The following is an 11,858-nucleotide window of genomic DNA, read 5'->3' as shown; positions in this document are numbered from 1 at the left end:
GTGATGCGAAAGATAGAGCCACTCCTACCCACCCCCCCAACTCCCAACCACAAGAAATACCAAAATGATGGGTTTTAATGAAGGGGTAAAATTACTGGAGTTTATTCTTATTCATATCCTTTTCCCCCAGTGAGCTTCCCTGAAGCAATATAGATTTTTCTTTCCTCCACCCCAACACTGAACTCAAAATGTATTCTAAACTGAAAGAAAAAAAAAAAACACCTCACAGTAAAGAAAGGAATGTATATATATTTTAGTTGGAGTATATTTTATTTATTTATTTATTTATTTTTGAAGATTTTATTTATTTATTCGACAGAGATAGAGACAGCCAGCAAGAGAGGGGACACAAGCAGGGGGAGTGAGAGCAAGAGGCAGGCTCATAGCAGAAGAGCCTGATGTGGGGCTCGATCCCATAACGCCAGGATCACGCCCTGAACCAAAGGCAGACGTTTAACCGCTGTGCCACCCAGGCGCCCCATAGTTGGAGTATATTTTATTTATTTATTTATTTTTTAAAGATTTTATTTATTTATTTGACAGAGATAGAGACAGCCAGCGAGAGAGGGAACACAAGGAGGGGGAGTGGGAGAGGAAGAAGCAGGCTCATAGCAGAGGAGCCTGATGTGGGGCTCGATCCCATAACGCTGGGATCGCACCCTGAGCCGAAGGCAGACGCTTAACTGCTGTGCCACCCAGGTGCCCCTGGAGTATATTTTAAAACAGAATATAATATATTACTGCAATAGCAAGATTCATGACACTGGCTACCTCTAAGATATGAAAAATTGAAAGCATCACCAATAATTATCAATTATTAATTTTAAATGACCAATATTATTTATTAAGATTGAGCATAGCCTTAATGAAATACATGTTCTTATAATTATTAAATTCTACTGCAGAAATAAATCTTGACTAATTAAATCCAAATGTTTACAGAATAAATTCTTGCAGTTACTACAAAGACCTATAATATCAAATAGATTATTATTTTTTCTCACTCATTTATGGCAGATGTAGGAGATTGAAATATCTTAGGAAATGTCATAGGTGAGTGTGAAACTATCTTGCAACCAAAAGACAAATGAGGATATAAGGTTCTGGGATTACTTTTGCTAGGATTGTTTAGATAGTTCAGGTATGAAGTTTACATATTTTAGGTAGACTTTGTGTATTTCAGGGAGAATTTATGTATTTCAGGTTTAGAGTATTTACCCACTGGGTGTGTGTCTACACTTAATAGTGCAGTAAAAATAACACCCTCTACATTGTTGAGTGGTAGGGGCGCCTGGGGGACTCAGTCGGTGGAGCATCTTTTTTTTCTTTTTTAAAGATTTTTATTTATTTATTTGTCAGAGAGAGAGCACAAGAAGGGGGAGCAGGAGAAGGAGAAGCAGGCTCCCTGCCAAGCAAGGAATCCAATGCGGGGCTTGATCCCAGGACCCTGGGATCATGACCTGAGCAAAGGCGGACGCTTAACTGACCGAGCCACCCAGGCGCCCCAAGTGTCCAACTCTTGATTTCAGCTCAGGTCATGATCTCAGGGTCCTGAAATTGAGCCCCGCATCAAGCTCCCTGCTCAGCAGGGAATCTGCGTATCCCTCTGCCTGTGTCTCTCCGCCCACTCATACTCTCTCTCTCTCTCAAATACATAAATAAAAATCTTAAAAAAAAGACTCTGCCCCTCCCCCCCCGAAAAAAGAAAAAAAATAGTTGAGTGGCTAAAATTCTTTTAAACTCTGTCCTACACCAATTTCTCTACTGTGATTTAGAGACTTAGGGCATAGTGTAGTGCTAATATACTGATTCAGGCTTTTCTGTCAAGGATCAGGGATATTTTCAGAGGATGGAGGAGGGTTTCTCTGGGAACATAACTGAAGGAGGAGTCAGGATGAATATTTCCAGCCGGAAATGTCTTGTTGAATGATTCTGCCCCTGACGTTCCTTCTGTGAACTGTGAAGATGGTGGCCGTGAGAGAAACATGTTTTGTTTTGTTTTTTTAAGATTTTATTTATTTATTTGACAGAGAGAAAGACAGCCAGCGAGAGAGCAAACACAAGCAGATGGAGTGGGAGAGGAAGAAGCAGGCTTCCCACTGAGCAGGGAGCCCGATGTGGGGCTCGATCCCAGGACTCTGGGATCACGCCCTGAGCCGAAGGCAGGTGCTTAATGACTGAGCCACCCAGGTGCCCTGAGAAACATGTTTTTGTTAGAGTGAGGCTTTCTTAAAAAGAGCATTGTTATAAAACAGCGTTTGGCAGTAAAACTCAATTTGCAGTCAAATATATTTAAAACTGTACTGATTAAAGTTCCCCGGGCATCAGGGGTTATGACATTCTTCTCTGAGGCAGAAGGTCAGAATTTCAGTGGTGCCAGAAATTAAGACCTACTGAAGTGTGAGGTCATGGGAATGGCCTGGTCCACAGTAGGAAGGGGAACCCCCCAATGGCCAAGAGGACCTTTGATGTTTTGCCCCCAGCAGGCTCTGCCTCACCTGTATTTCTGATCTTAGACGGAATAACCTTCCAACTCACCTAATTGGTGGTCCAGCATACTCCTCCCGCTGGCTACCTCCAATCCAAATGAGAATGGCTAGATTATTAAGCCCTTTCTTAGGCTGCCTCAAGCCTGGCCTTTGTGACCCTGCAGCCCCTTTGCCATCATCCCCCGAGTTCGCTGGGGTGGAATTTTGGCCTCCTTACATTGAGGTCTCCTCCGTGGGTGCCTCTGTTAGTCCCCACCCCGTGCCAAGCAAACAGCTCCCTTAACACTGGACATGCCCAGATGATTAAAGCACCATAAATTACACCCTATAGTGGCCTTCTACCTGACTCCCTCCTCCCCTTACCTCGTTCACCTGCTTTGACCCCGTCTGCATAGCAGTTCTTCATGCTACGTTCTCAGAGAGGTTATTTACTCAGCATGCCCAATGAGATTGTGCCTTAAGTTCTAGGCTCAGAGATATGCCTGAGAGGACAGACTTTTCAGCAGCTGAAAGAATTAACCTTTTAGCTGAAGTTGGCCCGTCTTGCTGGATGTGCCTTTGCAGCCACGTCTGTGACCATTTCGGAATGTCACAGTGGTACCCGGAGACTCTGACATTCCTCACAATAGATCCGTGTCGCTGTTCAGAGTGGCCAGGAGGTGAGTAAGACTGTGTGTCAGCTGGGTAGTTAAGTCTGCCAATTTATTTTCAAAATGGCTCTGTAGACTCACTTCCATCATGTATGGAAACTGGAGAAAGGAGTGATGGCGATAATCAGAATCCCCTCGTCATTTCAGACCTCATTTGGATGAGATCCACCCACCGTCTGGCTCCTAGAGGGGAGACGAAGTCAATGGGTCAGGCGGTGGTCTCATTAGACTCTCCAGATATTGAGATCCTTGGATGCGAGAGAAACTGTTTCTTCGTTTTATAACCGTGTACGGAGTGGTTTAGACAGACCTGCAGGGATATCTAGGCTTGGCCCAGGGTTGGTGTTCAAAAATTCTAATTCTGCTTAATGGTTCTTGCCTTGTTTGTGTGTGTCTGTTGGATGCATTTATTCACCTTGATAGCACCCAGATACTCCCCGCTGCTGAGCTTTCTCTCTCCACGTTACATATGACACACAGAGGGGGCCCTCTTACAACCTTAAACACCACCCTTTTCTGCTCTTCTCCTTTTGTCCCCGTGTATTTTAATTTTGTTCTTTCCTGTTCTTCCTTGCTTCTCTGTTGCGGGGTGGAGGACTTGGCCCCACTGGATGGCACTGAGCAAGGAGGACGCAAGATGGCAGCACGAAGTAGGAGAAAGGCCTTCAGAGCTGGCACAGCTGCAGAATCATTATATTCAAAAGGCACCTCTTGAACGTGGATCAAGTGGCGGTTGTACGTTGCACTCCTTTTGCCGGCACTTGAGGATATCGTGGTGATGGCGGGGTGAGAAAGGGGAGTGGGAAGATGGAACAGAGCAGGCTCGGAATCCCCTCAGACACAAAATACGAAAGCAGTGATTTCACAAAAATATTGCATGAAAAATTCTGAGCGTGGAATTCTACTGTGTTACCCCGGAGCCCTCACTTAAAATGGGAAAGGACACAGACCCTTTGGCTCTCCGGGCTTGCACCTGCCCCTCCACAGTGAAGCAGAATTAAAGGTTTGCGGGGAGGAGAGAAGGCCTAGCCAGGGGAGGAGGAAATGACAGCCTCCTGCGGCTGTGGGGAAGGAACTGCACGGGGGCTGCCTGCGGATTCATCTGAAATTCTGCGTTACTCCCCTGAATGAGAGGGAGCTGAAGTCTATTCAATGATCTACTGAAAAAGAAGTTCATGGGGAGAAAGTTGTCAAATCTTTGGCTTCTGTTGATGTTTGTAGTTGAATCTGGGACAAGACGGTGTAGATTTTAACCCCAAATGATCGCATTTTAATTTCAGCAGATTGCCATGGCACAGCGCTCTGAGAGAGCTCCTTGCTGTCGCGAGTCCTGCGTCTTGCAAAGCAAGTTGTGGTGGCCAGGGCACAGATCTTGGAGTTAGAGTCCCAGCCTCCTAGCTTGCTCTTCCCCAGGGAGCCCCTGCACCTCTCTGGATCTCAGTTTTCCCGGAGCACTGGCATGTTGGGATACTGACAACCCCGGAGCACTGGCACGTTGGGATACTGACAACCCCAGGAGAGGGTTGTTAGGCTGATGAGTTGCAATTAAGGTGCTCAGCCCTTACCCTGGTGTGTGACTTGTATCTATGCATGGTGTATGTCTCTACGTTTTTCCTTTACTTTTTCTGAACCAGTAGAAAAGACCATAAGTAGAGGAAACACCGTTTTTTAAGGCAATTTGAGTTCTGTCAAAGTAATGGAGGCCAGTGTTCTCAGACTTTCACGAAATCCTACATGAAATCTCTCTGTAAAATCGATACAGTGGTACTTGGGGAGGGGGCCTGGGGTTTCCACTCTTTAGTCCCTCCAGAAGTTTTTACCCTGTGACCTGGGAGAAGCACTCCCAATTCCTTCGGTAGAGTGACCCTGGAGTTGTATACTGGAATGTATTCCTGGGTTATCTCCATAAGCTACTCCCAGTCTGTGCCACTGATAATTTACTAGAATTACTCATTCTCCCCTAATTTGCTTGTGCATCTGAGATATTTTAATGGTATCATACACTGGAATCTTAAAGAATATGTCAAGGGGCACCTGGGTGGCTTAGTAGGTTAAGCATCTCCCTTCTGCTCAGGTCATGATCCCAGGGTCCTGGGATGGAGTCCCGCCTTGGGCTCTTGCTCGGCAGGGAGGCTGCTTTTGCCTCTGCCCCTCCCACTGCTTGGGTGCATTCACTCTCTCTGACATGTAAATAAATAAATAAAATATTTTTAAAAAAAGAATATATTAGAACTCTGTACCGCACATACTCTCTGAAACCAAAGGGAGAGAAGCACGTGCCTAGGGGATTCTGAGGCACCACGTGCTTGGACCCAGGATATTTCCTTGAGGGCATTCCATTTTTGAAGCAATGCGAGCCAGCTATCAGCACGTTCCTCAAGGATTATTGCTTGTCCTTGGGCATACTCTGACACCTGAGGTCAAGATGAGCCGGAATATTTACTCAAACTCCTGGCAGGTAGTGCATTTCCTGCTGATAACTTATAGACAATAGATTTTAGTTAGAAAGTTACGGGAAGGGGCGCCTGGGTGGCACAGCGGTTGGGCGTCTGCCTTCGGCTCAGGGCGTGATCCTGGCGTTGTGGGATCGAGCCCCACATCAGGCTCTTCCGCTGTGGGCCTGCTTCTTCCTCTCCCACTCCCCCTGCTTGTGTTCCCTCTCTCGCTGTCTGTCTCTATCTCTGTCGAATAAATAAATAAAATCTTAAAAAAAAAAAAAAGAAAGTTACGGGAAATTTTTCTGAAGTCACTGAGTTCTCCTATATGTGCTCATTGATGCTTAACTCAGTGGAACATCAGTACCCAGAATATTAAATCCTTTTTTGCACAATTAGATTGTATACTTATGCATACTAATAAGGTGTGAATGTGGGATGTTTATCTTCTTCCTGAGGGTTATGAATTCTTTTGGCAGGTACTGTCTCTTTCTATTTCACTGTGTAATAGGTGCCCAGAGGCAACTCTTCTTTGCCAGAGTGCATCCTCCAAACAACAGAAATCAGTCAGGTTAAAGAATGTCCTGAAATGTGTGTCTCAAATATGTTGCATTTTCTCTCACTGGTACGTGCATCAACCAGTCGGTGGCTGTCTTGCAGCTGTTACATTAATCGTGTTGGTTTTCAGGATAGATCCTTTATTTTATGATCATTTAAAGAGGAAAAATGAAAATTGGTAGAGTATAGAATGCCATACTTTGTTTTTGATTTGGCATAAATACTTAAATGGCTAATGCAGCAGCCAAATTTTATTTTATTTTTAAGATTTATTTATTTATTAGAGAGAGAGAAAGTGGTGGGAGGGACAGAGGGAGAGGGAGACAGAGAATCTCAGGCAGACTCCATGCTGAGCATGGAGCCAGATGTGGGGCTTGATCCCAGAACACTGAAACTATGACCTGAGCCCAAATCGAGAGTCAGACGCTTAACCAACTGAGCCATCCAGGTGCCCCAAGAGTGAAATTTTAATTCTCAACTGCAATTGACAATATTTTGAGGTCTGAAAAATGTCCTTATGCTGTCACTGTATTTGGCTTTCATTTATTTTGCTGTGGCCCATCTCGTTCTATCTGTGAACTGGAGTAAAGGTCTCAGGTTACCAGTTCCTTCGATGTTTCTAACCCAATCTATATCAGGCAATTTATTGAGAGGTCATATCTTTGGAGTCAAATTGCTAGATCAGAGAGCATGTACCCTATTCCTTATCTCAGGAGGGGAACAGTCCTGGGTTATAGAGAGATAAGGAGTAAGAGGAAAAAGGAGAAGAAGAAAAACTTCCATGCATCTGCATTTTCTGAATCCGATGGCCCTTTTGACTCTACCACCTGTTTGCAAGTGGTCAGTGCTTTCTTGTGGATAGGGAGGTCGACATCCACCTGTGGGGTTCTGTCATATTTTTTTGTCATCTTTACAAATTTGAAAGCAATGGTATGCATTAGCCTCTCATGATTTAGTAATCGATGCTTCATAATTGTCTGTGCGGCGTCCAAGGTTGGGCTCCCACCGTGGTGGTGGGGACGGTGTGCTTACTATGACAGTACATCAATTTGACATACTGGTTATTTGCTTCCTCCACTCTGCTAAACACAGTGGATCTCAGCCCTTATATGTGAAACCAAGAGAATTGATTTGAAATGAAAATGAATATTAATAATCTATCACATAGGTGGCTGCTGGCTGTAACTCACTCTGAGTAATACTGGCAAGGACTCTGAGCGCATGCCTGAGAGTCTTCAGACATAGGATGAATTCTATCACAAAAAAGCAGCTATGCACAGCTACGCGGCCGCAAGCTTGTGTGTGTCTGCCTCTATCAGTTTTAGGAACATCATTTTCTTGTATCTGATATCACCAAAGATAAGCATGCCATCATAATTCTGTCACAGAGATGGGTTTTTGGGTGAGGTGGTATTATATCTCTACCACAAGCAGCCATATGTTCTAAATAAAGGTCTGATGATGATTGTAGACTTTATCTTCATTTTGAAGATGAGAAATTTGGAAGTTGTGTGGAAATGGTGCATGCCATTATTATATATGTGTGTGTATATATATATACATATGAGTGTGTGTATATATATGTGTGTGTGTGTGTATACACACACACACGTATCCAAACTTGGAAAAAAAGTAGATATTGTTTTTGTTTTCTGATGTTGCATCAGAGGTTAGGAAAGAAAAGTAGAAGCTTGCTCAACTGATGAACAAAGAGATAGGTTCACTGGTGATGGGGCATTAATCAAGGAAGAGGATCCCAGAACAAGCTGGGAAAGGTAGCTGTCAGAGTATCTGAAAGGGATAAAGGCAGGGAGAGGGCTATCCTCACAGGGTCTCATGGCCCCAGGGGACCCTTGTACTCTCCTGTCTCTTTTGGGCACAGGTTGGCAATTGTTTTTCTTCAAGGTGAGAAGGGAGCGTGTAAAACAGAAAAAACAGGGCAGGGGAGGTACAAGCAACAGGGAGAAATCTGAAGGTAAATCTTTGCAGGTTGTTAAAGGCCCAAGAAAATCCTTGTGTGGTGGACAGCTTGACGCCCTGAGGGGATTCCAGGCCTCTGCAACAGAACAGGTAGAGGAACAATAAAAAGGACAGAGAGAGCAACACCAGCAATGACACCATGGGCAGCTGACATTTATGCGACAGTTTCTAGGTGTCAGTTACTGTGGTTAGCACTTGACGTGCATAATCTTATTCAATACAGTGGGCACAGAAAGAGGGTATTATGCCCATTTACAAATGAGGAAATTGAAGTGTAGGGAGGTTAAATTGCTTGCTTAAGGTCATACAACCAGTAATAACAATAACTGAAATTTAATCAGAAAGGAACCAAATTGCTTTTAGGTGTTTGTAGCTCTATACAGTGTTTTTTTGTTTTTTGTTTTTTTCCTGGAAGAGTAAAGCAATTAACTGTCATTCTCAGCTGTGCTTTAGAGTCATTTGGGGAACTTTAAAAACTGGTGCCTGATCCTACCTCCCAGACATTCTTTAGTTGATCTGAGACATGTCTGGGAGTTTTCAGAGCTCCCCGGGAGATTCTAATGTGATGGCCGAGGTTGGAAACCCATGCTCCTCCATACTTACCTGGCAGGGGAGACACGATGGTCAGGCAGGTGGTTTTCCTGGGTTGAGGCTTGTCCATTGCACTGCGGATGTGCTGACCCCTGCGATTTCCCCAGAAGCGGGTAACTCGACTGCATAATTTGTGGTAGTGGGGACTGTGTTTGTGCTCTCCCCTGGTGATAACTGCCTAATAAAAGCTTTTTGTTTATTCTCCCCCCCCCCAAAAAAAAAAGAAAGAAAAGAAAACCCCTGCTCCAAAGTAGGTTCTCTTCTGGTGTTTTGCTAGCCTTTCATTTGATTCCATAATTTAATATAATCATAACTGTGAACCCTGTGTCTTGTCCGTCCCTCCTATCAAAATGTAGTCTCCACTCCATATCCCCAGAGTCCCGTTTAATGCTGGATAAATGAAAATGAGTATCATTCCTCTGTAAAAATGGTTAATCACCAGTCAGAAAGTACCCATGCTTCAGTTTTTAAAGGCAGCATGTAATACTTTTATTGAAGTAGTACTTTATTGACAGGGGTGCGGGGTCCTGGGAATTTCTTCTTCTATGAGACCACATAAGGCAGTCAGATGGGGGAGGGGATGGGGAGGAAGAGGAGGACCAGGAGCCGAGTGAGGTCAGTGGTGTGGAACTGTGTTCCTGAGAGGAACATCCGTTACACAAGGATTTTTCAGGATGAGAAATGTGCTTATATCTGGTTTAAAATGGCATTTTAAGTGTCACTCTAATACTTGATTCAAACTCTAACATCAGTGTAGATAAGGAACCTTGACGGACACTGCAGACAGATGAACACAACCTGGGTAGGGAACCTTTGGTTTCCCCACCCTGCAGGGAGAGCTCTGCCTTCGCCCAGTGCAAGCTGGTGGGGGCTGTACGGGGCTGGGTGGGGCAGGGCATTGTCAGAAGCAAGGCTCTCCTGTGTCTATTTCATTTCTCGGCTAGGTGATAAATACCACCAAAAGGCATCTTTCAGCCTGGAGAATAATTCAGGCCCCAGCAGCTCATCAATCTGCTATTGCTTTGCAGAGGAAAAATTTAATACATAATAAATAATTTCTCACCGCCTCAAAAGGAATGAAAATTTCTTTGTAAGAATATTTCCTATTTTAAAGGTAACCGTCATCACACCATTAGTGCTTGATCATACACTTAATTTGAAATCCAAATACTGGAGACTTAAACTGAAATTCTACTCATAAAATGAAATGATTATCTTGGTAAGTTGTGATTTTTGCATGTAGTTCCAATACTTACAAAGATAGGATGTGGAGGAGGAACTGGAAGTAAAGCTGAGTGGGAAGCATATTGAGTCAGGGTATGTGTTTATATCATGAGTGTCATGAACTATTTTTAATTTTATTTAATAGGCATTTTAACAATACTGAGTATGTACCAGGCACTATTATGAGCACATAATAAATATTAACTCATTAAGTCATCATGTCAACCCTATGAGATAGATATTATTAGTATCATTCCTGTTTTACAAATAAGAAACCAAGGCACAGAGAGGTTAAGTGACTTGCTGAAGATCACACAGCACATATGTGATACAGCCAGGACTCAAACCTCAGCTCTGGCTCCAGAGCCTGAGTATCTAACTACCACATCCATCACCTCTCTAGGAAAACACCTCCCAGATTCACATGCTCTCTTGTTAAAGCTGAGAGATTGTTTCCTAGGGAAAAAGGCCGTTCTTGTCAGTTCATTTGAAAATGCCCCATGTGTGAGATGAAATCTGTAAGATTGTTGAACAGTGACAGGTGGCACCCTCAGTTCATTCTGAGGAAATGGTCATCCTGGCTATTAGCCACGCCCTCATCGGATCAGCCCTCCCCCCGCAGTGGGAGTGGTTAGGCCCAGAAAGGTGAACTCACATATGTGTTTGCAGGTATGCTAAAGGACCAAGAAAACACGGATGGGATGGATACAGAAAAAAACGTCCTCTAGGAAGTGGGCTGAGGTATGTGGCAAGTGGAGACGCGCTTTTCCTTATATATTTTCTGTGCTGCAAAAGTTTGTTTTTCTTTTTCAATACTGAGCAAGGGCTAGTTTCATAATATTTTCCACAAAAAGGGCTATCACTCTATATATGTGTTGTTTGGGTAAGACCGGAGTCAGGGAGGCTAGGTGGCCTTTGCCGTGATACATGTAGAAATTGTGAGTGTCTGAGAAGAGAGAGGGCAGATGAGGACAGGAGGGTTTTTGGGTTTGGGGCCATTCAGGAGAAGTAACCTCGAGTCAGAGGTGACCTGAGAGTTCTACCTTGTTGGGCTACACCCGCTGATAAGGAGGTGAAGTGTACATGGCAGGCTGAAGGGCTGGTGATGACAGAGCAGATAGAGGCTGGAGAGATTCTGCGGAAGGGGACACACACAGGTTAGGACGTCTGCACATTACGGCGGTGCCCACTGGCGTCTGCAAAAGGGAGAGAACCGAGATGCATGGTCCTCATGCCAGGTGATGTTGCTATTTAATGCACGTACACGTGTTTGATTCTGAACCCTGGACAGACCTTACTTTGACAACTTGCCCATAGGAAACGTGCATGGGAGGTAGTCTATGCCTGTCCAACCTGACAGACATTTTTTTTTAAAGGTTTATTTATTTATTTTAGAGGGAGAGAGCAAGAGCGAGAGAGAGCATGGGGTAGAGGGGCAGAGGGAGAGGGAGAGAGAGTCTTAAGCAGACTCTGCACTGAGCGTGGAACCTGACCCAGGTGGGGGGCTCGATCTCATAACCCTGAGATCATGATCTGAACCAAAACCAAGAATTAGACACTTAACTGACTGCACCACCCAGGCTTCCCCAAGCTGGCCAACATTTTTTTTTTTTATCCCCATGTCTGTAAGTCTAAGAGGAGAATGAGGTGTCATGAATTAAAATACATATGATTATTTTTTAAAGCTATGGTTAATCAGATCATGACAGAGTTAAATGAATACATTTAAACCCTTAATAATGTTTCTGATGCTAAGCAGTTACAGTTAAAATCAATATTTTTCTCAAAGTAATGACTCTAGGTACTGGATTGTATCATTTAAGCATAAAACTTTCTGTGATAAATATGCATTGGGAAATGATTTTGCATCTAACTTTCCTTTTAGGAAAAGTGGAAAAGTTAAAGGGTTTGGCAGAACCACATGTAGTAAT

At 44.0% G+C, this 11,858-nt stretch overlaps 1 non-coding gene across 1 annotated transcript; it reads left to right on the top strand.

Annotated features, from left to right (window-relative positions):
• The first annotated feature begins 8,707 nt into the window (after window positions 1-8,707).
• On the top strand, window positions 8,708-8,869 carry LOC117801671. Its single transcript, XR_004624419.1, has one exon. It is a non-coding gene; the product is annotated as a U1 spliceosomal RNA (small nuclear RNA).
• Window positions 8,870-11,858: the final 2,989 nt, after the last annotated feature.

The sequence above is a fragment of the Ailuropoda melanoleuca genome, chromosome 3 (genome assembly GCF_002007445.2).
Source record: "Ailuropoda melanoleuca isolate Jingjing chromosome 3, ASM200744v2, whole genome shotgun sequence".
Lineage (NCBI taxonomy): Eukaryota > Metazoa > Chordata > Mammalia > Carnivora > Ursidae > Ailuropoda > Ailuropoda melanoleuca.
The sequence above is the reverse complement of the archived record's forward strand: the minus strand, read 5'-3'. Positions and strand labels throughout refer to the sequence as shown.